Here is a 24,890-nt window from a genome sequence, read left to right on the forward strand (position 1 = left end):
ATTACCTTAAATATAAATGGACTAAATGCCCCAACCAAAAGACACAGACTGGCTGAATGGTACAAAACCAAGACCCATATATATGCTGTCTTCAAGAGACCCACTTCAGTTCTAGGGACAAATACAAATTGAAAGTGAGAGGTTGGAAGAAAATATTCCATGAAAACAGGAATCAAAAGAAAGCTGGAGCAGCAATACTCATATCAGACAAAATTGACCTTAATATAAAGAATATTGGAGTTCCCGTTGTGGCGCAGTGGTTAACGAATCCGACTAGGAACCATGAGGTTGCGGGTTCGGTCCCTACCCTTGCTCAGTGGGTTAAGGATCCTGCGTTGCCGTGAGCTGTGGTGTAGGTCGCAGACGCGGCTCGGATCCCGCGTTGCTGGCGTTGCTGTGGCTCTGGCGTAGGCCAGCGGCTACAGCTCCGATTCAACCCCTAGCCTGGGAACCTCCATATGCCGCGGAAGTGGCCCAAAGAAATAGCAAAAAGACAAAAAACAAAACAAAACAAAACAAAAGAATATTATAAGAGACAAAGAAGGACATTGCATAATGATCAAAGGATCAATCCAAGAAGAAGATATAACAATTTTAATATATATGCACCCATTATGGATCACCTCAATATATAAGGCAACTTCTAACAAACTTAAAAGGAGAAATTGACAATAACACAGTAAGAGTGGGGGACTTTAACTTACAGCAATGGACAGATCATCCAGATAGAAATCAACAAGAAACATGGGCCCTAAATGAGGCATTAGACCAGATGGACTTAATAGATATTTATAGAACATTCCACCCAGAAGCAACAGAATACACATTCTTCTCAAGTGCACATGGAACATTCCATAGGATTGATCACATTCTGGGCCACAAATCAAGCCTTTGTAACTTTAAAAAAACTGAAATCCTATCAAGCATCTTTTTCAACCACAACACTGTACAACTGGAAATCAACAAGAAAAAAAACTGCAAAAAACACAAACACATGGAGACTAAACAACATGCTACTAAACAACCAATGGATCACTGAAGAAATCAAAGAGGAAATTAAAAAATACCTAGCAGCAAATGACAACAAAGATACAACACTCCAAAACCTATGGAATGCAGCAAAAGCAGTTCTAAGAGGGAAGTTTATAGCAATAGAAGCCTACCTCAAGACACAAGAAAAAGCTCAAACAAACAACCTAAATTTATACCTAAAGCAACAAGAGAGAAGAACAGACAAGACCCAAAGTTAGCAGAAGGAAGAAATCATAAAGATCAGATAGAAATGAAGAAAACCATAGAAAAGATCAATCAAACTAAAAGCTGGTTCTTTGAAAAGATCAACAAAATTGATAAACCCTTAGCCATACTTATTAAGAAAAAAAGAGAGAAGACTCAAATCAATAAAATTAGAAATAAAAAAGAGATGTTACAACGGACATCACAGAAATACAAAGGATCATAAGAGACTATACTACATGCCCTACATGCAACGGTATTCTAATAAAACAGACAACCTAAAGAAATGCACAAATTCTTAGAAAACTACAATCTTCCAGCACTGAACTAAGATGAAATAGAAAAGATATATGGACAAATCACAAGTACTGAAATTGAATCTGTGGTTAAAAAACTTCCAACAAACAAAAGTCCAGGACCAGATGGCTTCACAGGCGAATTCTATCAAACATTTAGAGAAGAGCTGACACCTATCCTTCTGAAACTATTCCAAAAAAATTGCATGGGAAGGGATACTCCCAAACTCATTCTATGAGGCCACCATCACCCTGATACCAAACCAGACAAAGATACCACAAAAAAAGAAAATTACAGGCCAATTTCACCAATGAACATAGATGCAAAAATCCCCAACAAAAGACTAGCAAACCAAATCCAACAATACATTAAAAAGACTGTACATCATGATCAAGTGGGATTTATCCCAGGGATGCAAGGATTCATCAACATCCACAAATCAATCAGTGTGATACACCACATTAACAAACTGAAGAATAAAAACCTCTTAATAGATGCAGAAAAAACTTTCGACAAAATCCAACACCCATTTCTGATAAAAAAAAAAAAAAAACCCTAGGGAACCTACCTCAGCATAATAAAGTCCATATATGACAAACACACAGGTAACATCATTCTCAATGGTGAAAAGCTGAAAGAATTCCCGCTGAGATCAGGAACAAGACAAGGATGTCCGCTCTCACCACTACTATTCAACATAGCTTTGGAAGTCCTAGCCACGGCAATCAGAGAAGAAAAAGAAATAAAAGGAATCCAAATTGGAAAGGAAGAAGTAAAACTATCACTGTTTACAGATGACATGATACATACCTAGAAAATCCTAAAGACACTACCAGAAAACTGCTAGGGCTCATCAATGAATTTGGCAAAGTCGAAGGATCCAAAATTAATACACAGAAATCTATGGCATTTCTATACACTAACAACAAAAGATCAGAAGGAGGAATTAGGGAAACAATCCTCTTTACCATTGCATCAAACCTACCATAAACTAGGCATTATCCTGAGTACAAAACATACTTTTATCTCATTTGACCTTTCTAACAAACTTCAAGATAGGCATTTTCCTTATCAAAAAAGAAAAAGAAAAGAAAGTGAAGAGCTCATGTTCAAATCTCTCCTATTTTAGGGAGTTCCCGTTGTGGCTCATTGGAAACAAATCCAACTAGTATCCATGAGGATGTAGGTTCCATCACTGACCTCACTCAGTGGGTTAAGTATCCGGCGTTGCCATGAGCTGTGGTGTAGATCGCAGACACAGCTCGGACCCTGTGTTGCTGTGCCTGTGGTGTAGGCTGGCAGCTGTAGCTCTGATTCGACCCCTAGCCTGGGAACTTCCATATGCCACAAGTGTGGGCCTGAAAAAAAAAATCCTGTTTTAACAAAAAACAAATTCTCTTAAATCACATTATTCCCCAGCTACCTCTCATTTCCTTCCTCCCTTTCAGAGAGAAATTTCATGAAAAGATTGCTTATGTCTCCCATATTCATTTTCTTACCATTCACTTCAATTCACTTATTTCTGAAGTTTGCCCCACAGCATTGTCAGAAAACTACTTCCTCTGAATCAAAGAAGAACTAAGAGTTCTTGTGCCATTTTCTGGACTTGCTCTTAAAACACTCTTCCCTTGGCTCATCCTCTAGAGGAAGATAGAGCAAATTCTGGTCTGTAGGCCAAATCTGGACTGCCACCTGTTTTTAACATCTTGTAAGCTAAAAATGGCTTTTAGATTCTTCAAGAGTTGAAGGAAAAAGTTGAAAAAGGAAGACTATTTCACAACATGCAAACATTACATGAAACCCTCATTCCAATGTCCATAAAAAATGTTTTAAGGGACACAGACACTCACGTCTGTACTGTCTATGGCTGCTTTTGTGCTACAGTGGCTGAGTTGAGTACCTTGCAACAGAGACCTTATGGTGGGCTATGAAGCATACTGACACAATTATAATCTAAAACTTGACAGTGTTTCAAATGCCTTATGTATCACTGTATTCTGACATTTCTTTTCTTTTCTTTTTACTGCCAGTACATACCATCATTTCAAAACAAAAAAAGAAAAGTGGACTTCAAATGCCGTGCCTCTAACTCACAGTGGAACGAGGGGCTGTTTTGATCAAATTAGATGGCAAAGCTTTGTGCTTATTAACAATGACATCATAGCTATGCTAAAAGAATTCAGTGTTTGTTGACATTACCAAACTAAGCACTGATTACAATACTCCCAACTCCCTGGAGAGTAACAGAAAAATTGGAAAATTTTAAATGGACTAACATCACGGCAAAATTTCTTCAGAAAAATTAAAAAATGAAATAACGCTGTACACACACCCGTACTTTTCTCAGATTCTTTTCCCAGATAGAGCATCACAGAATATTGGGTAGAGTTCCCTGTGCTGTACAGCAGGTCCCCATCATACGATCACTTTGTTGTACAGCAGAAATTATCACAACATTGTAAATCAACTATACTTCAATAAAATTTTTAAAAACTAAATATAATCCTCAAAAAAATCATAAAACTGAAAGAGACTCAAAGATTTTGAAACCAAACTCATGGTTACCAAAGAGGAAATGGGGGGGGATAAATTGGGAGGTTGGGACTGACATATACACTAGTCTGTATGAAACAGATGAGTAGCAAGGACCTCCCTGTATTGAGTACAGGGAAATGTACTCAATACTCTGTTGTGACCTATATGGGAAAAGAATCTGAAAAGGAATGGATATTTGCATAGGTGTAACTGATTCACTGTGCTGTACACCTGAAGCAACACAAACACTGTAAGTCAACTCTACTCCAGTGAAATTTTAAATAATATAAAATAATAAAAAAAAAAGAAAAGAAAAGAAGGCTGTAACAAAAGCAAGTTTTCTTCTGGCTCATTTGTTAGCCAAGCAAGGAAAGCCATTTACTGCTGGTAAGTTAACTCAACCATGTGTGATTGCAACAGCTGAGGAATTGTGCCCAGAAAAACAAACTTGCTTAAAACTATCAGCCATTTGGTGTGAAACATTTCTCTATGAGTTGAAGACATTGGGAGCAACATCAAGAGTCAATTAAACCAGAAGGCAAATGATGCCAAGTGGTTCCTTCTACTTCCCCTGAATCCCACCATCTCCCCATCCTCCCCACACCCTGCTCTTGACGGGTCAACAGATGTTACCCATACTGCTCTGTTGTTCACTATTCATGGAGTCAATACTGAGTTTAAAATGACTGAAGCATTGTCTGAATGTCCTACCTTGCCTTTGCAGGAAGCACTTTAATGGCTTAGCAACGGTAAAGTGTTTTTTTGTTTGTTTGCTTGCTTATTTTTTTTTTTTTGGTCTTTTTAGGGCTGCATCTGCATGTGGAAGTTCCCAGGCTAGGGGTTGAATCCAAGTTGTAGTTGCCAGCCTACACCACAGCCTCAGCAATGCCAGATCCTTAACACATTGAGCGAGGCCAGGGATCAAACCCGAGTCCTCAGGTACACTAGTCAGGTTCATTACCCCTGAGCCACGAGGGAACTCCAATGGTAAAGTTTTTATCGCAATTTTTTGAGCTCAGGCTAAAAGTGAAATTTCTCTGAAAAAGAACTACCCTCAGCCACTACTATCAAACACTAAACAGCTTCAAAAATCAGCTTTTGCCGCAAACTTGATGTGTTTCTTAATAAATGCAACCTAAAATGACAAGGCAAACCAGTGCTCATGTGCAAAACATAGCATGGTAAAGTCATTTCAATAACTGACCCTGTTTTAATCACAAGCCATATCAAGTTGCTTTATACACAGATAAATTTTCTGAGCTCAAACTACAGTTCTAGCAGTGTTTCCAAAATTTGATGCAGTACAAACAAAATGTCCATATTCCAAAATCTATGTAACTGTGATTTGGGAGTTTCTATCTAATCTTCAATTGAAAGTGACTTATCTGGAGTTCCTGCTGCGGCATAGCAGAAACAAATCCGACTACTATCCATGAGGGTGCGGGTTCAATCCCTGGCCTCACTCAGGCTTTGGGATCTGGCGTTGCCATGAGCTGTGGTGTAGGTTGCAGACACTGCTCAGATCTAGCATTGCTGTGGCTGTGGCGTAGGCTAGCAGCTGTAGCTCTGATTCCACACCTAGCCTGGGAACTTCCATATGCCTTAGGTGTGGCCCTAAAAAAGACAAAAAAAAAAGAAGAAGAAGAAGAAGAAGAATAGACTTATCTGCAATGTAATAACATGCTAAATGTCAACAATCAAGAGATGAGTCTAATAATACTTTCTCTCTTCCTGGTCATTTAATTGTTACTGGAAAAAGTCATGAAATTTTCCTTATTTTCTTGTCTTTTTTCTCTGACTCTTTTTATTCTGGATTGATCTCTTTCTTACATTCTTCCAGAAATATTTAAATATATAAAACTCTTTAATGTGTATGAGAGCCAGCTGGAAGTCCTGCTAAGATGCAGATTCTTGAGCTCTACAGCCAGAGATTCTGCTTTAGTAGGTAGGCGGGCTCACATTTTAAAAGAGGTACCAACATAGAACATACCATATTCCAACTTGCATTATAATTTTTATTTACAGGTTTTATCTCCTTTCTAAACTTCTTGAGGTCAGAGATAATTTTTAAAAATTAATTCGATTCCTTCTTGCTACCTCGCACTTATATGTCATAGATGTGTAACAGTTACTGAGTGAATGAATACTGATTAATGTCATGACATTTTTATTCTGATGACAGCACTGCCACCAGTAGAGTTTCACAAGGTGGGTTTGGCATACTTATGTTTTTCGTAATAACTGCTGACAATTACAGTCTGATCATCACCTACAAAATGAATAACATAATTATCAACAATTATTCAAGAGCAGGGGCAAAGAGCCTCTAAGAAAAAAATTCCTAGAAAGGCTCCTTTCTTTACAAACTTCTCCATTTTCCCTGCTCTGGTTATATAACATCGGGGGTGGGGGTGGTAGGGAAAGACAAGAAAAGTGTGATGAATTCATTGGCTGGTTCAAAGAATGAGAAATAGAGTGGAGAAAGAAGAGGGAAAGAAACAAAAATATTTACACTTTCCTCCAAGCCAAGAATTAATGGCCTAAAACCTGCTAACAGAGAGAGGGATCAATTTGAAGCCTTACACACGTCATGCCCTCAAGTGTTTGTCACCTTTCCTTCTCTTCCCAGTAAATATATACACAACAAAGCCTTCAGGTCCGTTCAGGTCCCTTCTGTTCTCAAGCAGGCACTTAGGCTTTCAGGATTAGTACTTAGTCTTGTAGGATTAGAACTGCAGTGCTCAAAGCTCTAGGATAACAATGGCACATTTTCAGAGAATTTCAGCTTCATTCCAGGATTTAGAGAAATAATTGTTTAAAACGTTTGCCCTTTAAAAGGTTTTGGTGACATGTGTGCAAGTAAAATCAGCAAAATTCTGCTTTTTGATGTCAGTCAAACCTGAGTTTTTCTTGAAAGCCTGCTGTAGATTAGAAAATTTTTATCTGTAGAGGACCACTGAAAACTCTGCCATTTTTTTGTGAAATGGGGGAGAACCTGTTGATAATGGATCTGGAGTCTCTTCAAGTTAAATAAATGCAAGGTTTTACATGAGGCAAAAACAAATTTTGTGGCTATCTGTGGCCTGCGTGGCTTATACTTTGACCAGAGGAGATAAACTCGGAACATGTGACCTCTCAGTGAGTCCAAGAAGGCTGACATATCTATTGCACACTAATATTTATCCACCTTATGAGTGTCACCTCATAAATCACTGTTACTACTTGGATTACACTCAAAACCACTGGCTCCTGCAAATCAACTCAATTCCCTGATGTAACTGCCCTTAATCAGATGTTCCAGCAGACTGAAATACTTATGGATAAAGTCTATGGTATTCAGGATTTGGCTCAAAATAATACGGGATGGAGGAAGTACCCCAGGGTAAGGTTTCAAACTCAAGGTTGACTTGCTTTTTATTAACGAGAAAAGAGGACAGAAAACAAAAACCTGGATAGTTTAATTAAACTGTTCATCTTGATGATAAAGTCTCACTCAGTTGCCTTATTTAAGCTTCTGGTTTGTTTGTTTGAAGTCTGAACCATTTCAGATAACAGCTGCAAAGCAAAACTGTTCATTTTTTTCCCCTGCACATCAGTAAAACTGCTATAATAAAAATAAAGATTACGAGTTAGATGGAAATCATGAGGATTAGAAATTTGAAATTCTTGGTTCATTTAAGCATAGTGAAAGTTACAACTTTAGTAAAACAGAAAACATCATTAGTCATCTTTCTTCAAAAAGTGCCCTGGCAAGAATTCCATGGAAACGGTAAAAAAGGCTGACCAGATTCGAGAACAGATCTTATGACATGGTTACTCCGCCTGTAAACAGGATGATGCAACTATTAGGACTGTTTATCACAGAAACCTGAAAATACTGCGCCATAACTTTCTCTCCAGCAGCACCCTAAGAATATTTCCTCAGATAATGTGAGAAAAAGAACGTGTGTGTGTGTGTGTGTATATATATATATATATATATACACACACATATATATATGTATATATATGTACAAATGGGTCACGATGCTGTATAGCAGAAATTGACAGAACATTGCAAATAAACTATAATAAAAAAATTTTTTTAATATTTCCTCAGCATTCAGCATTTACCATCTTATAGCCCATAAAGCAATGAAAAACTGTTTGCCTCTTTTTGGGGGGGGGGGCAATAATAGACACTGAGACTTCAAAATAGAGAAGAGAAATTGCCAAGATGATAAATCTAAGATTGCTGTCAGCTGTCTGAGACAAGCAGAACCTTTCTTTTTTCCCAAATGATAATTTAAAACATTTTAAAGGGTGTTCCCATCATGGCTCAGTGCAAAGGAATCTGACTAGTATCCATGAAGATGCAGGTTCGATCCCTGGCTTCACTCAGTGAGTTAAGGATCTGGCGTCGCTGTGAGCTGTGGTGTAGGTCGCAGACATGGCTTGGATCTGGTGTTGTAGCTGTGGTGTAGGCTGGCAGCTACACCTCTTAATGTATTTTGAAATATGGTGTCATTGTAGTATAAAATGAAAAATTCACATGATTGTAATATTTAAAAAGGAAACTTCAAAGAAATTTAATGATTTTATTGGCTACTTTGGCCATACCTCAATACTCTCTAGAGTGTATGATTTGTTCTCCGCTGCTAGGAGGGGTAACTGGTAGAAAACAATGAAAGGTCCTGATTGAACTGGTTTTCTTTTTCTAAGGAAAGCTTGGGAAGGTATCAATTATTTAAAACTTCTCTAAACCATACCTACAGAGAGAAAGTTTTCTCAGTTACTTAAAAATTAGGCTAACAACAACAAAAAAAATTTTTTGGTCTTTTTAGGGCCACACCCATGGCATATGGAGGTTCCCAGGCTAGGGGTCGATTCAGAGCTCCAGCTGCCAGCCTACATCACAACCACATCTGAGCTGAATCTGCAACCTACACCAGAGCTGACAGCAATACCGATACTTAGCCCACTGAACCAGGCCAGGGATCAAATCTGTGTCCTCATGGATACTCGTCGGATTCATTAACTGCTGAGCCACGATGGGAAGCCAGGCTAACAAAATATTTTTATAGAAACATTAGTTTTACTATTTTCTAATGCTATAGTGTAGTAATTCAAAGTAGGCTAAAAAGCATTGCCTAATAGCGAATCTCAGTGAAATGGGGGGAAAAATGGATTTGATATGTGAAAGCATGGGCTGACCACAAATCAATTTCCAAATTGAAATTTATTATTTGCATACCCATTGAAGATACTGCCTTAAAACTTTCTAAAAACTAAGTAAAATTTCCCATGTAATTTTGTAGACAGACAATTTTCTATGGAAACAATTATCTCTGAGGTAAAAGGGGAAACTGATTCTGTCCCTTCAAATGATTACAAACAGTAAAATCTGTTTTAGGGAGGTTTTGTTATAACCTCCATTGCATAGAAAGGATGCTTGGGTGATATCTGTGTGGATGCCTACAATAAATGTATGCTTGGGTCACAGCTGAGACACTGAGGTCAGCATTTTCATCCACACACCCTGTCCTTGGACTCCAGGATGTGGGGACTGTGGCTTTCACATGAGCCCCACAACTCTCTCCACTCTGTCCCTATAGAAACTATTTCCTTAACCAGAATTTCTGGTGCTTGTTGTGCAAAGTGTGAGAACAAACTTTGGCACAGAGTTAGAATGTGTGAGACATCCTGAGAATTGCTTTAGCAATTCTCCCCTCTCCACGATGCATCAACATTTTTTTCTCTCTACTAGACATTTCTATTGGTAAACAAATATAGTATTATTTCTTCCTCTTAAAAAAAAAAACACCACTCCTGATCTCACTTCCCCCTCTAGCTTACTGCTCTATTTCTTTTCTTTTTGGCTGCACCCATAGCATGTAGAAGCTCCCAGACCAGGGATCAAACCCATACCACAGCTGAAACCAGAACCACAGCAGTGACAATGCCTTAACCCACTGAGCCACCAGGGAACTCTCTACTGCTCTATTTCTGTTCCCTCTGCAGAAAAACTACTCAAAATAATCACCTACCCCCCTGGTCTGAAATTCCCCCCACCTCCGTCTTCTCTTCTGAACCCAGACCTCCCTCAGGCCTCTACCCCACCTCTTCACATGAACTGCCCTGTTACCCCCCGTTGTTAGAGTCAAGGCACACCTCCTTCACCCTCACTTGATGCATTGCCAGCGACCTCAACAAGTGATCACTTTAGGTTTCTTCCTTGAAACATTTCTGCCTCTGACTTTCAGGACAGCCCCTCTGCGGGCTTTCCTCACTCCACGGTGGCTGCTACATAGTCTTTTCCTGTCTCTCTGACTTAAAACACAGGACTACTCCAGGGCTCAGCCCTGGCTCTATCTTAAGACTACCATTTCTCTAGGGGAATCTCACTCAATCTCATGTGTGTAGACAAATTTTCAGCCCTGACCTGTCACACAAACATTCAGCTGCCTGCTCAGTGTTTCTACTTGAATGTCTATTAGGCGTCTCAATTCTCCTATGTCCCAAACTGAACCCGATCTTTCCCCCAAAACCTGCTTCTTCCTCTGTTTATTTAGGTAAGGTAATTCCATCCTTCCCGTAGCTCAGGCTAAAAACTCTGGACTCATCATTCACTCTTCTCTTTCTCTTGAATAAAAAGCTGAAAGTAGGAGTTCCCGTCGTGTCTCAGTGTTTAATGAATCCCACTAGGAACCATGAGGTTGCGGGTTCCATCCCTGCCCTTGCTCAGTGGGTTAACTATACGGTGTTGCCATGAGCTGTGGTGTAGGTCGCAGACCTGGCTTGGATCCCGCGTTGCTGTGGCTCTGGTGTAGGCCAGTGGCTACAGCTCTGATTCGACCCCTAGCCTAGGAACCTCCACATGCCACAGGAGCGGCCCAAGAAATGGCAAAAAAAAAAAAAAAAAAAAAACTGAAAGAAAAAACTGAGGTCTGCTTAATCTAACACTTAAAGACAAAGGGCCAGAATTTTCACCAATGCCTAAAAGTTGCAAAAGGGCTGCCGCTACCTCTTCTTCTTTGGAAATGCTGAGCTTCCAACTACCAGCTATTGTCACCCTTTGGATAGACCAAGAAGCTTCTACTCAGATCTGCAGCTTCTACTAACTGGGTAACAAATGCTCAGACTGCTTCCAGTTAGGAAGGAGGAAGGGAAAACACAAGGCTGGACATCCCATCCCTTTATGCACACCACTGACATATACCAAATATTTGCACACGTTTCTTTTACTCTTTACTCTCAAATGGTCAGCTTTCCCACCAAGTGCTCAGGAGAGCTCTGTGGCCCTGGAGAAACCAACTTCCGAAAAATCCTTTCAGAGCACGTAGGGTCACAGTCACTGTTGGGCGCTTGTACTGGAGAAGCAGAGCTGCCCAACTTCCTCTGGGGACAGAGAGGATTCCCAAGAAATGGAGAAAACTGCTCCCATAGATAGAATATAGAATTTAAATCCCTCTGGGGGTTTTAAACAGAAAGGTGTGTCTTCTGCTTTTTGAAAATCAGCCCATCTGTAATTTCTGTGAAGATAAGAGAAGCATTTTCTACTTTTTTTGGACCACTCCCAAGAGCCTGAGTGAGGTGCTTTATATCTGATGGGTGCTCAAAAAATGTTGTAAATTGGAGTTCCTGTCGTGGTGTAGTGGTTAACGAATCCAACTAGGAACCATGAGGTTGTGGGTTCGATCCCTGGCCTTGCTCAGTGGGTTAAGGATCCGGCGTTGCTGTGAGCTGTGGTGTAGGTCGCAGACGCAGCTCGGATGCCACATTGCTGTGGCTCTGGCGTAGGCCGGCAGCTATAGCTTCGATTCAACCCCTAGCCTGGGAACCTCCACATGCTGTGGGAGTGGCCCTAGAAAAGGCAAAAAGACCAAAAAAAAAAAAAAATGTTGTAAATTATTCTCTACTTTATCCTCTCTCTTGTGAACTGGGTGGCTTCCTTTTTATTCTTTAAGGACTAAATCACATTTCTGTTTGTTTCTGTCACCAAGAACTGAAGAAGCACATACTTGCCACCCAACTCTAAAGATACAGAAGCCCCAGTGAAGAAGGCGCACATGCATTCTTGGAAAGCTGCTCTTCTGGTGGGACACTGCTGATGCCTCAGGCAACAGGGGAGATGAGGAGAAAGAAACTTAAGGTAGCCACATGCTTTGTTTGTTTGTTTATTTGTTTGTTGTCTTTTTTAAGGCTGCACCCACAGCATATGGAGCATATGGAGGTTCCCAGCTAGGGGTCAAATCAGAGCTGTAGCCGGTGGCCTAGGCCACAGCAACGTGAGATCCAACCTGCATCTGCAACCTACACCATAACTCAAGGCAACACCGAATCCTTAACCCACTGAGCAAGGCCAGGCATCGAACTTGGATCCTCATGGATGCTAGTCAGATTTCCTTCCACTGAGTCACGACGGGTACTCCAAGGTAGCCACATGTTTTATACACTACCAGTTTACTAGAAGAAATTCTGGTAGGATTCTGAGTTTATCACTATTAAAAGCTCTGCCTTTTCCTTTGCAAATTTGCATTTGTACTCTGCCACCATTTTTACTATCAATTCTGCAGTCTTTGGTGTCTTAAATTCACTCAAATACATTTCTTCTTCTTCATCCATAATCCACCATATATAATTAATTATATTCTGGTAAAGTGGAAATTGAAATTATCTAATACATATCCTCAAAGGCTTAAAATGTTTCTGAGAGTTTTGTCTGAAAAAACTGCGACAAAGAAGTATGAAGAAATCACTTTGTATTTATGTTTTAACCTTACTTTCTATTAAATGCAATTTTGAAGTGTTCTTTTCTATAAAAGGTAAATGAACAATACAGTTCTTTAAGAAAAACTAAAAGAAGCTATACGGTTGAAATTTGTTAGAGCTATTGCTAAGGAAATGATGAAACCATGAAGAAATGCTATAAATGAATGCAAGTAATTGATGCAGATTAGAAACTCAATTCTGGTTTCAAAGAAAGAAATGCTAAAAGTAAGAATAGAGAAATAACTTTTTTTTCTCTTAAGTTTTATTGAGATGTAATTGATATATAACATTAATTTAAGGTGTACAACATAATAATTTGATATATGTGCACAGTGCAAAATGATTATAGTTGTCAAGTTAACATCCATCACCTCATATAGCTACAGTTTTTGTCTTGTGATTAGAACTTTTGAGATGTACTATCCTAGCAACATTCAAATATATAACACAGTTTAACTACAGTCATGGTACTGTACATTACAGCCCCAGAACTTATTTCTCTTATAATTGGAAGTTTATACTTTTTGACCCCCTTTGTCCATCCCCACCATCCCTTCCCACTCTGTTAACCACCAATAACATTCTCTGCTCCTAGGAGTTTTTTTTTTTAATATTCCAACTATGTGAGAACATACAATATTCTCTGTCTGACTTATTTCACCAGGACTAACTTTCTTATTAGGTTGGGAGCTTATTAGTCAGGGATCACTAGAGAAATAAAACCAGTAGGAGATATAAATACACACACACACACACACACACACACACACACACTCATATAAAGACAGAAGGGGAGGAGACGGAGCCCAGGGGGGTAGGGGTGGGGTTAAGGAATCAGTTTGTGCAGTTTTAAGGGTTGGAAAGTCTGAAGGCAGGCTTTAGACAGAGTTTCTCTATTGCAATCTTGAGGAGAATTCCTTCTCCTTTGGGAAAACTGTCTGATTTTAAGGCCTTCAAGTGATTATCTACAATATGGAAGGTAAATTGCTTTATTCAAATGTTAATCATAGCTTCACAGCACCATCTAGACTGGTATTTGACTGAACAACTGGGCCGCACAGCCAGGCCAAGTTAATACACAGAGTTAACCATCACAAAGGTGGTCCAGAAAGAGGGGTCTCCCTCAACAACTTCTTCCACTGAGGAAGGAACTCTGAGTCCTCAGGGACATGGTACCCTGGGCAAAATCACCTAAGCTTGTTCAAGGTTAGCAGACACCAGCCTAACACTACTAAAGACTCAATGAAAGAAGTAAGAGGTTCTGGTAGCTGACAAAGCTGGTGAAGGTCCAAGAATGGTGGGTAGGGTCCTCAGAAGACCAAACTCAAGAAGGGTTCGGGTGAATGCGAAAATTTTGTTCTTCTTAAGGCTTAGATAAAATGAAGTAAGCAAGATAACACTAGAATATACAATAATCAATAATATCAAAATAAATGCAGAATAGAATTAATTACCCCAGATAGTCTTTGAAACTGCTTCTAATTGTATATAATTCTTTACACTTAAGGATAATTTAGGAATTATTTATGTCTAACTCCCTTAACAGAGTATTATTTCTTTTTGAAAATCCAAAGCACGTCAATATTTGACCCACTTAACCACTGTCTGGGAGAATGGCACCTAATGGTCAATTAATTAATAACTAGATAGAAAGGAAACAACTTCTGGAATGCTAGCTTTGCAAATCTATGCCAAAACTTATCATGTGGGAGCAAAAGTTCAAACTGTTGTTCTAAAATATTCTTTCTAAACATCTAACTCAATTCTCCTCACTTATTTCTTCTTTGAATTTCAACAAAGAAGGACACATATTCTTAAGAAATACCCTTTTGTTCTATCCTTCATTACTAATCCTGGATTCAACTACTTAGCAAGAGCAAAGGGAAATGACACCACTTCTGTTCTCCTGGTTCCTGCTCACTTAAATAAATTCAGTATTCATGCTTTTCATTGTACAGAAACAAATCTTCCCCAAAGACTTCACTTTGGCCCTAATTAAATATACCAATTTCTAAACTTACCTATCATCTTCCAGAGGTTTAACAGGAGGGAAAGGAAGTGGGGAGTTCCTATTGTGCTCACCACTCAAGTCTTCTCACACGATCACAGTGAGGGCCCAGACTGGCAAATCCACAAAGAACAAACTCTTATCTAAGAAAAACTAGATGTGAGAAGTTCTTTTTAAAGCCGCAACTTGCAGCATATGGAAGTTCCTGGGCTAGGGGTTGAATCAGAGCTGGAGCTGCAGCTCCTGGCCTAAGCCACGGCCACGGCAATGCTGGATCTGAGCCGCATCTAACCACTAGACCTCCAGAGAACTCCCTGTGATAAAAATTATTTTTATGGCTTATTTTCTGAAAACTCTCAAGATTATATGGGCCTATAAACAACTCAGCTAGAGAAAACTACTATACCCTACATAGGGAACTTTGGGGGGAAAAGCAGCAGAATTCAGGGTCATACCATCTTGATTTGATTACTGTAGCTTTATAATAAATCCTGAAATCTGGTGATGTGTCAGTCTTCCAGCTTTGTCTTTTTTTTTTTTTTTTTGGCCACACCCATTGCATGCAAAAGTTCCCAGGCCAGGGATTGAACTCACCACAGCAGTGACAACGCCAGGTCCTTAACCCACTGAGCCATCAGGGAATCCTTTGTTCTTACTGTGATTGTATTGAATCTACAGAGCAAGTTGGGAAGAACCTCTATCTTGACAATATGGAGTCTTCCTATCCATGAATATGGTATAATCTCTCAATTTATTTAGCTCTTCTTTGATTTTGTTAATCAGAGTTCTATAGTTTTCCTCATATAGACCTTGTATACATTTTATTAGCTTTATACCTCGGTATTATATTTTTTGAGTGCTAATGTAAATGGCAATGTGTTTTTCATTTCGAATTCTACTTCATTGCTGGTACATGGGAAAGTGATGGTTTTTGTATAAAATTCTAGGGATTAATTGAAGTAGGAAGTAAAATACATTTTTATTACTCATTTTGCCATCTTGTTAATGTAGGTTGCTTTGGGCACAGCAGCCACAGAAACTCAGAGTACAGCAGGAAATATTTTTGTGGATATGCTAAGTAGCATATATCTCTTTCATTAGGTAATCTCGGGTATTTTCATAAACATACCTCGGAGTCCCCAGAGCTCTGCTGGTTAGAGAAGGTTTTTTCAATAAGTTTGGTGTAGGGACTTTACACAATGATAGAAGCTCATTTTCTCTGTTCAGGTTTTCCGGATAGTTGACTATTTAAATCTCCAAATTCAGGTTCCTCAGTAAAATAACTTGCTCCATGTACCCCTAGAGTTGTTTCTTGAGCAGACTAGCCAGTGTTCTTTAACCTGTGGCTGCCTACATCCAATCCCAATTAACCTTCCTGTTTGCAGACAGAGGCACTTCTAACTTGTCTGTACACTGCAGGCTGTTGCTCTCTGAAATCCATGCCTTGATGACTGGTGACTCTGCTCCCCTGTAAAGAGTGTACAAAAGACATGTATCTACATATCTTTTGTTAAGCTTCTAGCAAAAGCCAGAGCTCCAGACACTGATTCATTGAGGAATATAAGCTTCTAATATAGCATATCAGGCTTGTAATATAGTAATTTACCTGTCCCTTCCAGAGTACTGGATCTGGAACATGTACAAAGCATTTCCTTACTGGTTTTAATAAGTGCTTTGGACCATTAGAGAAGACAAAGGTAAAAGAATGAGAACCCCAGGGGAATTTCCCATGGAATTCCTAGAACATAAGTACTCTAAATGTGGTATTCTTTTGGTCTAGTCTAATTTATCCCTAGGAACATTGTCTAAATATCAATAACTATTCTCTTTTTAATTTTTTTTTATAGCTACACTTGAGGCATACGGAAGCTCCCAGGCTAGGAGTTGATTTGGAGCTGCAGATGCAGGCCTATGCCACAGCCATGGCAACACCGGATCCAAGCTGCATCTTGACCTACGCTGCAGCTTCGGGCAATGCCAAATACTTAACCTACTGAATGAGGCCAGGGAATGAACCCACATCCTCATGGACACTATATCGGGTTCTCAACCCACTGAGCTACAATGGGAACTTCTTAATAGCTATTTCAAGGTAGCCGAACTTTCCAATACAGTGTGTTCCAGAAGCCACCATCATAAGGAATCCCTTCAGTGTACTTGTCCTGCACCCAGTCATATCCTTGTTAGGAGACTGGGGAGTACTAGTTACTAGTTTTTCCACAAATATTAGGGTGGCTAAGGGATCTCTTACCTTCAGGGGAGACCCAAAAGTCTTTGGGCAAGAGCTTTTGTTTCATCCTGTGTTACCTAATAAGGAGAATTCTAGTGGGAGAGTTTTGCTCTTGATCATCTAAACATTTCTTTTTCCTTTAAAGAATTCCAGGACATTACAGTTTGGCTCAGAATACGCGAAGCTTAAATGAAGTAAAAGTAGACCTTTCTTGCAGAAGCTATAAGCTAGAATAGTTTCACACCATCCTTACTCTAGGAACAATATAAAAAGACTCTGTAATTGCAGGAATCACTTCAAGAAATTTATCAAACCCTCACACCATGCACTAAAATAAACTAAAAATGGCTTAAAGACTTAAACATAAGATATGACACAATAAAACTCCTACAAGAGGACATAGACAAAATATTCTCTGATATAAACTACACAACTGTTTTCTTAGATCAGTCTCCCAAGGCAACAGAAATAAAAACAAAAATAAACAAATGGGATCTAATCAAACTTACAAGCTTTTGGACAGCAAAGGAAACCATTAAAACAAACAAACAAACAAACAAAAAAGACAACCTAAGGAAGGGGAGAAAATAGTTGCAAATAATGCAACTGAAATGCGTTCAGTCTCCAAAATATACAAACAACCCATATAACTCAACAACTACAAACAATCCAATCGAAAAATAGGCAGAAGACCTAAATAGACATTTCTCCAAAGAAGACATACAGACGGCTAACAGGCACATGAAAAGCTGGCTCAATACTTGAAATTCCCATTGTGGCCCTGTGAGTTAGGAACTGGACATGGTGTCCCTAAGGATATGGGTTCAATCCCTGGCCTCGCTCAGTTGGTTAAGGATCCTGTATCACCTCAAGCTGCAGTGTAGGTCATAGATGCAGCTTGCATCCAGTGCTGCTGTGGCTGTGGCATAGGCTGGCAGTAGCAGCTGCAGCTCTGATTCAATCCCTAGCCTGGGAACTTCCATACACAGCAGATGCAGCCTTAAAAGAAAAAAAAAAGTTGCTCATCATCACTAATTATTAGAGAAATGCAAATCAAAATTACAATGAGGTACTACCTCGCACTGGTCAGAATGGTCATCATTAATAAGTCTACAAATAACAAATGCTGGAGAGGGTGTGGAGAAAAGGGAACCCTCCAACACTGTTGGTGGGAATGTAAACTGGAAAACAGTATGGAGGTTCTTCAGAAACTATATACAAAACTACCATGTGCTCCAGCAATCCCACTCCTGGACATATATCCAGACAAAACTACAATGCAAAAATATACTGCACCCCTATATTCATAGTAGCACCATTCACAACACCCAAGACACAGAAACAAGCTAAATGTCCACTGAGAGATGAATGGATAAAGAAGATGTGGTGTATATATATAATGGAATACTATTCAGCCATTAAAAAGAATAAAATAATGCCATTTGCAACTAGAGATTATACTAAGCCGGAAAAAGAAATACAAATACCATATATATCACTTATATGTGGAATCTAAAATATGGCACAAATGAACCTATCTACAAAACGAAACAGACTTACAGACATAGAGAATAGACTTGTGGCTGCCAAGGGGGAAGGGGGAGAGAGTGGGATGGACTGGGAGTTTGGAGTTAACAGATACAAACTATTACATTTAGAATGGATAGACAATAAGGTCCTACTGTTTTGGGGATAGCCAGTATATATAGCCAGGCAAGTATATCTAATCTTCTGGAATAGGCTATGATGGAAAACAATATTTTAAAAAAGAAGTGTATGTGTGTGTGTGTGTGTGTGTGTGTGTGTGTGTGTGTGTGTGTGACTGAGTCACTCTGCTATACAGCAGAAATTTGCACAACATTGTAAATTAACTACACCTTAATAAAAACATATATAATAAAAAAATTCAAAAAAGAAAAAAAAAATTCTGAGAGAAGGCCTATAAGGCAGCACCAAACTGTCAAAAGGGACCATGGCAGAGAAAAATTTAAGAACCTTGTCTGGATACAAAGCTTCAGGAAAGAATCCTGACTTCAAAGCCTCATCAGTGAGTGAAAGCGATCATCTTATACTCCTTTGTATACCCCCACTTGTATTAAGTGGTTAATATATACTTGCAAAAAAATAGTTGTTTTTGTTGTCGTTGTTGTTGTTTTCCTTTTCTTTCGGGCCACAACACAGCATATGGAGGTTCCCAGGCTAAGGGTCTAATCAGAGATACAGCTGCCCGCCTACACCACAGCCACAGCAACACCAGATCCTTAACCTACTGAGCAAGGCCAGGGATCGAACCTGCAACCTCATGGTTCCTAGTCAGATTCGTTTCCACTGTGCCACAACAGGACCTCCAAAAAACAGTTTTTAAAGAAAGAAATTTATTGAGTTCAATTCCAATTTATACTCAGACATTCCGATTTAATTATCCAGCATGGGAACCAGGGCTCTTGGCGATTTGAATATGAAGCCTGGTTATAGTATACAGTAAGACAAGTATGTACAGCAAGATTCTATTCCCCACCCCCAAAAAACATATACATTTTGTAGATACAAACATTTTTCTGGAAGAAAAAATAATAGTTATACTTTTGGCAGGAGAGACTAGAAATTGGGGGAGGACAGTAAGGAAAGAGAGAACTTACACATTTTCCATCTGGTTTGAAGTCTTCACCACATACAAGTATTATCAATATTATTACTTAAATTTAACTATTCAAAGATTTCAAAACCAAATTTATGGTTTCCAAAGGGGAAACACTGGAGGGGGGATTAATTAGGAAGTTGGGATTGACATATACATGATACTACATATTAGAATGGATGAGTAAAAAGGATCTGCTGTCTAGCACAGGGAAAACTACTCAATACTCTGTAATAACCTATATGGGAAAAGAATCTGAAAAATAACAGATATATGTACATGTATAACTGAATCACTTTGCCGGACACCTGAAACGAATACAACATTGGAAGTCAACTATACTCCAATGAAATGTAAAAATAAATAAATAAATAAATTGATCTAAAAAAAAAAGAAATCTATTGAGTTCAATCCCAATCTATACTCGGACTTTCTCATTTAATCATCCAGCATGGGAACCAGAGCTCCTGATGATTTGAATATGCAGCCTGGTTTGAGAACATCCTACCCTCAAACCCCTTCATTCTACAGATGAAGAAATCGGGCACATTAATTAAAATGGTACCAATATAGCATACTAAAGTAAAGAAAAAAGTTTATAAATAAGTTATTCATAATTTTTAAAATCTGAAACTTCTTGGACAAGGGAGGCTTAAATGTTTGGATAATTGTTTACCGTTTTCACTTTTTTTTTTTTTAAGGAACTAAAGGTCATATTTATCTCTGATATTAACTCTGTGAACACAGATTAACCTTTCTAATCTTTCTCTGAAAGAATTACCAGCCAAATATTTACCCAAAGGAGCTGACACAAGCAAGTTTAAAAAGAATAAAACTTGAAATAACATTGTTGACTCACTTTTTAACTTCCTCCATCAGAACTTACTATACAAACAGAAGAGCTATTTTTAAATAGCTTACAAAATTAAAAATAAGGATTAAAATCTGAGAGGCAAACAGGTGCCAGGGTGATTTTTTCTTAAAGGGCTGTACCTTCTCTGACACACCTTCCTCCAAGAGCAGGGTCTGTTCCCCCATTTTACACAGAAAGGCTAATGACTGCTTTAGCCAACAGAGCAGGGCTCAGCAAACCTTTTCTGTAAAGGGCTAGACAGTAAATATTTAGGCTTTGCAGACCATACAGTCCCTCTCGCAACCATTCAACTGTGCATCAGAATACAAAGGCAGCTATCAAAGACACGAAAACAAATGGACAAGTCTGTGTTCCAATAACACCTTCTTTAGAAAGACAGGAGGCAGGATGGAATCAGCCTCAGACCAGAATTTGCTGATCTCTGCAGCAGAGTATGGAAGAAGTGATGCTATGTGACTTCTGACTTGACGGCATAAAAGGCCACAGAGCCTCCTCCTGTTTCCCTGGAACACTCACGCTCAGAAGCTTCCTCTTGGAACCTAGCTGCCATCCTATGAGAAGCCCACACCAGAGAGAGGGGCCCCATCTAGGTGCTCTAGTCAAGAGTGCAGCCTTGCCCAGGTGCCCATGTGAACAAGGAAGCCTCCACATCATTCCAGTTTCCGGCCTTTCAAATCACCCCTCACCATCTGAGTCTTCCCACGGAGACCCTGGACATCATGGAGCAGAGATAAAACATCCCCATCATGTCCTACCTGAGTTCCACAAGGATAATAAAACAGTTGTCATTTTTATGTTGCTAGGTTTGGAGGTGATTTGTTGTTTAGCAATTGACTAACCAGAGCAGACACTGACTGAAAAAACTAAGCACACACATGGAAGGCTAAAAAGTCTCAGAAAAGGAAGTTTCTGTGTATGTGTAGAATATTTAATACTTGACATTGCTGTGGTTTCAGATAACTTGGAGGTAATACTAAAACAACATGTATGAAACTAGTCTAAATTGGAAAAGCTTTCTAACTTCAAGTAGTATGAACTGTGCTAGTAGGTACATTTAAATTACAATGAACTAATTTCATCAGAACAAGCAAGAGAGAATGCAAGCAAGATGAAGTTAGTCTTTGGTAACTTAACCCTGGAGGTGACATCCATTACTCTTGCCAAATTCTGTTTATTAGAAGCAAACCATAAAGTCCAACTAACACTCAGCAGCAAACTCAATGGGGGGCAGTGTAGAGGCCTGACCACCCCAAGATATAAGAGAGGTAAACTTGGGGGGAATGTTTGCATGCCTAAAATAGTCTTTTTCAGAGTTCCCGTCATGGCACAGCGGAAACGAATACAACTAGGAACCACGAGGCTAAGGGTTCGATCCCTGGCCTCGCTCAGTGGGTTAAGGATCCGGCAGTGCCGTGAGCTGTGGTGTAGGTTGCAGACATGACTTGGATCTGGCATTGCTGTGGCTGTAGTGTAGGCCAGCAGCTGTAACTCCAATTAGTCCCCCAGCCTTGGAACTTCCAAATGCCATGGGTGCTGCCCTAAAAAAAAGACAAAAAAGACTAAATAGTCTTTTTTTTCTACTCTTGCATTTACTTGATAGGATACTAGGTTGGTAGAGTTAGGCTGGCTTTCCTCCCCAACCCTACTTGAGGGCAGACTGCCCTGATAAGATAGGAAGGGGACAGCACTAGGACCTGCAAGGTAAGGACAACTCATTCCTTCCCAGCCCCACTGCATGAGAAAGAATTGGAGCTGGTCTTCAGGTTCCCCAGGAGACCTGGTCAAATGCAGAACAGGTGAAGAAGTATAGGAAAGCAGACTTAAAAAGATAAACTTAGAAGATATGACTTGATAGGTTACATGCCAAACACTTTGAGACCTCTATTATCTGCAGAAATGGTCCCTATAGGATGATTTTTTTATCTCATCAGTCATCTGAACAATTTGCATGACAGACAGAAAATGAATAAAAGAACTGAGTGAAGATGAAATCAAGACACTGAAACAAAATCAAGTTACTGGAGTTCCTGTCGTGGCGCAGTGGTTAACGAATCCGACTAGGAACCATGAGGTTGCGGGTTCGGTCCCTGCCCTTGCTCAGTGGGTTGACGATCCGGCATTGCCGTGAGCTGTGGTGTAGGTTGCAGACAAGGCTCAGATCCTGCGTTGCTGTGGCTCTGGCATAGGCCGGTGGCTACAGCTCCGATTAGACCCCTAGCCTGGGAACCTCCATATGCCGCGGGAGTGGCCCAAGAAATAGCAACAACAACAACAACAATAACAACAACAACAAAAGACAAAAAAAAATCAATACAACTTCTAAACAGGAACAAAAATATAAGGACACAGTGGATAGTCAGAATCCCAGTGCAGAAGGAGGTAAAGAACTGAATGAAGGCATTTTATCTTTACTCCTTGAAGAGAAGAGAAACGAAACTTAAAACCTCTATTTGCAATTTATTTTTAAAAAGTTTTTATTGCAGTATAGTTGATTTACAATATTAGTTTCAAATGTAGAACAAAGTGATTCAGTATTTTTATAGAGTACACTCCATTTAAAGTTATTACAACATAGTAGCTATATTTCCCTATGCTGTGAAATATATCCTCACTGCTTATTTATTTTATGCATAGAAGTTTGTCTTGAAATTTCAATTCTTATGTATCACAAAAGCCACCTCTGGATAGACATGAAGCTGACGGACTCCCATAAGTTCCCTTTACTGCTGATAATTTTCAAGCACGGCTGAAGTGCAGAACAAATTCTGGTGAAGTAGTTCCAAGAAGCCACCTTGAGATAACATCAATGAACATGTTCTGTTGGGAAAAGGAAGAATCCGCTGCCAGAGATCAGTGAGAAACTTGTTCAGGAAGAACCCTTCAGGGAATTGAGGGACTCAGGATCATGATGATGTGTGAACCTAGCAGGGGAGGAACACCGGCTTGTGCTGGTGAGGTTTGCTGATGATTTCACTCCCAAGAGAAGAATTTATAGGTTTCCTGCCTCATGAAGCTGATGCAGAAATTTTGGTTGTGTGATTTCACACTGGGGTAACTGCAAAGTCAAGATTAAATATGGAGCACTGTCATGGCCAGGGGATTTTCTTCAAAAATGAAAGCTGTTGCTTCAAGACTTGTAGGGAAGCATCCTAAGCTATCAAGACTCTGCTCTTCCAGTGCCTTACATATGTGGTAGACAAAATTAGTACTTGTTATGGACATACCTGATGCACTGAAAACAACTTGGGAAGTCTGTTCTTTTATCCATCAATCAGCACAACTCTTTTAGAACTTGACAATGTAATTTGTCTACTCTCAGAGTAACTAAAAGGGTAATAACGTAAAGGAAATGTATCATTCTCAGTGGACAGACAAGCATGGCACTTTTGAAATTTTAATACATCTCCTGCAAGTATTTGCTTTATGTTTAGAGGGTATCCATGGTGACACAAATATTAGATGAAATAACTGTCTAGCTGGCTAAGCATTTGTCCTCTGCAGTGAATCAATAGATTTTTATTTCATTTTTATCACTATTGTCCTTTAAAGTGTCCTATCTTAACCTTTAAAAAAAAAAATCCTATCCTTTTCAAGAGCCTTTGGAGGCAATCTTCAGGGGGCAAATCTTTGATGTTTTCCTTGCAGTCAGTAGAAAGACTGAAGCATGCATTCACTAATGAGGTGACATAAAATATCAAAAATTACCACGGATTTTGGTTTGAGGAAGACATAAATGTGATAACCAAAACTGATATTCAAATGAAAACTCCCTGAAAATGTCACAGAGCTCATCAAGGTAACAGTTGACCCCTGAACAACACAGGTTGTTTGAACTGCACAGCTCCACTTATATGGAATTTTTTTCCCACAGTAAATACCACAGGACTACCCTGATCCACAGTTGGTCAAATCCATGGATAGGGAGGGCTAGTATAAGCTATACATAGATTGAGTGCAGGCAGTGTTGGTGCCATTTAACCTCCATGTTGTTCAAATATTAACTGTATATTTTCAGAACAACACCCTGAAGCTTATAACACTTATTTCTGGTGCCCTCTGTCATAGGACATCAAATCCAACGCATCAGATGAACAGCATGCTGACTTGTACAGAAGGGACTTAGTCAAACCTGACACACTCTTAGCTCAGCCCCCACTATTGGAGATCAAGTAGAAACATAGAAGACAGAGGCAGAGCTTCCATCCACCCCTTATGAAGCCCTCCACCTGCCTGGCCTCAAGTTTCTTTCCTAATGTTTATGCGTTGCTGAAGGGCCTGTGTATTCTTCCCATGATGAAGGCTGAGAATGAGTGTCATGAAA

At 39.4% G+C, this 24,890-nt stretch overlaps 1 pseudogene; it reads left to right on the plus strand.

Moving 5' to 3' along the window:
- Nucleotides 1-19,029: 19,029 nt before the first annotated feature.
- LOC125120761 (52 kDa repressor of the inhibitor of the protein kinase-like) lies at nt 19,030-24,343 on the plus strand (annotated as a pseudogene).
- The last annotated feature ends 547 nt before the right edge of the window (nt 24,344-24,890 follow it).

The sequence above is a fragment of the Phacochoerus africanus genome, chromosome 2 (assembly GCF_016906955.1).
Source record: "Phacochoerus africanus isolate WHEZ1 chromosome 2, ROS_Pafr_v1, whole genome shotgun sequence".
NCBI lineage: Eukaryota > Metazoa > Chordata > Mammalia > Artiodactyla > Suidae > Phacochoerus > Phacochoerus africanus.